Source organism: Muscardinus avellanarius (assembly GCF_963383645.1).
Source record: "Muscardinus avellanarius genome assembly, chromosome: 3".
In the NCBI taxonomy this organism is placed as follows: domain Eukaryota; kingdom Metazoa; phylum Chordata; class Mammalia; order Rodentia; family Gliridae; genus Muscardinus; species Muscardinus avellanarius.
Genome location: NC_137788.1, coordinates 20,160,617 through 20,164,843, shown reverse-complemented (window position 1 = coordinate 20,164,843; position 4,227 = coordinate 20,160,617). Strand labels below are relative to the sequence as shown.

The 4,227-nt window shown below is 53.7% G+C and overlaps 1 pseudogene across 1 annotated transcript; it reads left to right on the top strand.

Annotated features, from left to right (window-relative positions):
- The first annotated feature begins 265 nt into the window (after nucleotides 1–265).
- On the top strand, nucleotides 266–3,930 carry LOC308260011 (large ribosomal subunit protein uL22-like; annotated as a pseudogene). Its single transcript has 3 exons — nucleotides 266–782; nucleotides 3,055–3,174; nucleotides 3,922–3,930. The product of its transcript is annotated as a large ribosomal subunit protein uL22-like (transcript).
- Nucleotides 3,931–4,227: the final 297 nt, after the last annotated feature.

The following is a 4,227-nucleotide window of genomic DNA, read 5'->3' as shown; positions in this document are numbered from 1 at the left end:
CCTGTGTGAGGCCCTGGGAGAGAGAGAGAGAGAGAGAGAGAGAGAGAGAGAGAGAGAGAGAGAGAGAGGGAGAGAGAGAGAGAGAGAGAGAAGTAGGAGAAAAAGAAAAACAAAATTAACAACCACCACCACTACCCACTGTGCCTGGCACGGAGACAGGGTCTCGCTATTTACAGTTCTGCCTCAGCCTCCCAAGTACTGGAATTACAGATGTGTGCCACCATGTCCGGCTCTTCCTGTAAGCCGCCTGAGGTGATCTGTGAAAATGGTTCACGACTGTCTTGACCCAGAAAACCCTACAAAATCATACAAATCAAGAGGTCCAAATCTGCATGCTCATTTTAAGAACACCCGTGAACTTGCCCAGGCCATCAGGGGTACGCATATCCAAAAGGCCGCCGAGTACCTGAGAGATGTCACTTTAAAGCAGCGGCGTGTGCCGTGCCAGCGCTACAATGGTAGAGTTGGTAGGTGTGCCCAGGCCAAACTGGGGCTGGACACAAGGTCATCGACCTTGCTGAATTTCTGCTGCACACGCTTAAAAATGCAGCAAGCGATGCTGAACTTAAGGATATAGATGTTGATTCTCTGGTCATTGAACACATCTGAGTGAACAAAGCCCAGAGATGGGCCGCCACATGGTGGAATTAACCCACACATGAGCTCCCCGGCCACACTGAGATGCTCCTCTCTGAGAAGGAGAAAACTGTTCCTAAACCAGAGGGGAGGTTGAACAGAAGAAAAAGATATCCCAGAAGAAACTGAAGAAACAAAAACTTATGGCATGGGAATAAATTCAGCATAAAATAAAAGACGTACCTGTACTAGTGCGTGTCGTCCTCGCCGCCAGTCCCCTGGCCCGCGGCCTGCTTGTTCCTCCTGATGGCTGCAGGCCAGCGGTGGGGAGGTGGTCAGTACACAGCAGCCCCGTGCCTGGCCAGGGCCCCCCATTCTTGTGACCCTGAGGAGGTCATCATGCCCATTTGACAGACGAGGAAGACACAGAAGGTCAGCTGACTCGGCCCAGTCGGTGGCAGGCCCAGCTGGGTAGTCTGGGGTGGTCGCGTTGCAGTCCCCTGCCTTCCCAGTGCAGCTCCTTTGCAGTCAGGGTGGTGGGTGCAGAGCGGCCTCTGCGGGGCTGGTCAACCCACCTGAGGCCCCTGTTGGGCCCTCTTTGGTTCTGGGGGACACTCTGGCTTCCAGTGCCAGCAGCTACAGGGCTGTGCTCTCCAGAGAGCTCCCACCTCTCCTACAGAGCCTGGGAAGGGGCACCACGCTCCCAACGCTACTGTTTATCTTCCAAAGCCAGGGTGCAGCTGCACAGGCAACTCGAAGGGTCAAGTCTTGCTTTTCAGCTCCACCGGCCATGTCAGCGATCAGAAGTTCTGAGCAATTGTCCTTGATTAACGCAGTATTCGTAGCCATGAGTTAGGACCCAAGTTGGTCTTATTTACTGGCAAGATCCTGAAACCTCAGAGGCCCCAGAAGAGGAAAACAGTGAAAGGATGCTTGGTGGCAGAGAGGCTGGCTCACCTCCTACCACTGGAGCCACGGGCAAGGTGGCCGCTGTGACCCTCTTGGCCCCTCAACCTGCAAGCACCGTGCTTTCTCCTTCACAGAGCTGCCGGTCTCCGCGCAGCCTTGCAGGGGCCGCAGCTCATCTCCTACCGACCATTCAGGCCACTGTGAAGCTTGTAATCGCTCATCTCACGCCATCCTGGGGCTGGAAAGTCCAGGTTTAAGGTGCCCGCAGGTTGTGTCTGGTGAGAAGGTCGTGCCCCATCCCCATGGTGGAAGGCGAGGCGGCTCTCTGGGCCTCTGTCATAGGGCTGATCCCACCCATGAGGGCTTTGCCTCAGAACCCAGACCTTCCCAAAGGCCCACCTCCTACACCGTCCCCTGTGCTTGGATCCAACCTAGAAACGTGGGAGGCACACCCACTCAGCCTGGCAGCCAGTCTCCTTCTCAGGCTCCTCCCAGCCAGGGAGGACGGAGACTCAAGCCTGAGCTCCTGCTCGGTATTAGTCTGTTTGGCTCAGTATTAGTTGTTTCATGTGTTTTGTCAGCCCTCAAATCTCAGTGGCTGACACTAATAACATGTAACTTTTGCTCCCAGGTATGAGGTGTAGCATTCATTCATTCATTCATTCATTCATGTGGCACTGGGTATTGCACCCAGGGATCTTTTACCTCTGAGCTACGACCCCAGCCCTCTTTTATTTTTTTGAAACAGGGTCTTACAAGTCAGGTGTGGTGGCACCTGCCTGTAATCCCATGACTTGGGAAGCTAGGACAGGAGGATTACAGGTTCAAAGCCCATCTCAGCAACTTAGCAAGACCCTGTTTTAAAATGAAAATAAAAGCCGGGCGTGGTGGCGCACATTTGTAATCCCAGCATTTGGGAGGGTGAGACTGGAGGATCGCAGTTCGCAGACAGCCTCAGCTACTTAGTGAGGTCCTCCTCAACTTAGTGAGACCCTGTCTCAAATTAAAAAGAATCAAAAATAGGGCAGGGGGGTGTAGCTCAGAGGTAGAATACCCCTGGGTTCCACCCCTAGACCCACACACACAAAAAAAAAAGAAATGAAATGAAAATAAATCCGGGCGTGGTGGCGCACACTTGTAATCCCCGCACTTGGGAGGCAGAGACAGGAGGATCGTGCAGGTTCGAAGCCAGCTTCAGCTGGCTTAAGAGACCCTGTTTCCAAATAAAATATAAAATAGGTCTGGGAGTGTAGCCCGGAGGTAGAAGGCCCCTGGGTTCCATCCCCAGTACCCCCCAGCCACACACACACACACACAAATAAATACATAAATAAAAAGGGTTGGGGATGTAACCCAGAGGTAGAATGCCCATCTCCAGTATATATATATATATATATATATATGGCCTTACTAAGTTGCTGAGGCTGGCCTCCATCCTGAAACCCTTCTGTTCTAGCCTCCCACATACCGGGACGACAGGTGTGTGCCGCTGCGTCTGCTTGAGCAGGTCTCCACCTGATCACTTCACCCAGTGCGGCTCCTAACTGGTAATGTTGTTCTCCTGCATAGAAGCAGAGGCCAACTCGAACTGCCCGGCTGCAGTGGAACCTCTACTCAGGCCTGGTCCGTGTGACCCTCTCGCATTCCAAGCCCCGGTGCAAGTCCCGCTCCAGCTGTGACAGTGTGGAGGTACGGTCCTCTCTGTGGGGATGAACTGGGTCTCTGGAAACATCATACACATCTGGCTCCTGAGAGGCTGGGACGTAGACCCACTCACCCAGGGGGCGGGTCACCGCCGGGGAGACCGTCCCTGCTGGCTGGCCTGTTCTCTCTCCCAGCGGCTTCTTGGCCTTTCAGACAATCCTGTGTGCGCGCACCGTCCCTTGGCACTCCGTTCTCTGGGCTTACACCAGCCAGCCAGTTCCTATGGACTGCCATGTATAAACCTCAGATAAAGCTGGGTGCAGTGGCACGGCTATGGTCTTAGTACTTGGGAGGCTGAGGCGGGAAGATCACTGAGCCCTGGAGTTTGAGGCCAGCCGGAGCAAAAGGGCAACGTCCCCGTCTCCAAAAACCAAAACAAAGCCTCAGATAGGAAGGAGACACATCCACTGTGGGTTAAGGTGACAGACATGCAATTTCTTTGGCTAATAAGTGCCCCTGGTAAACACTGATGCAACAGATATGGCTCCCAAGGGGAACCCGGGACAAGGGCCTGCAGGGAAGTCCTGGGCGAGAAGGAAGGAGAGCAAGACGGGTCTCCTCGGGGAAGTGGGGAGACAGCCTGAACCCAAACACAAAAGCCCCAGCAACAGGTATGCCACAGAGCTGCCGGGCTGAGCCCCCAGGCAGCCACCTGCTCCTTGGTCCCTCTCAGCCTTACTTTCTTGAGCATGTGGCCCCACTGTGACCGCACCGGACCCCCACCCCTGGCAGATACCTTAACTGGGGGTAAGCTGGGCATGTGGCACATGCCTGTAATCCCAGTACTTGGGAGGCTGAGTCAGGAGAATCACAGGTTTGAGGTCAGCCTCAGCAATGCAGTGAGACTCTTAGCAACCTAGCAAGATCCTACTTTTTTTTTTTTTTTTTTTTTTTTTTGGTGGTACTGGTGGTGGAACCCAGAGGCTTTCTACCTCCGGGCTATACTCCCAGACTTACTTTGTATTTTATTTGAAAACAGGGTCCCACTAAATTACCGAGAGCCTCACTAAGTAGCTGAGGTTGGCTTCGAACCTGTGC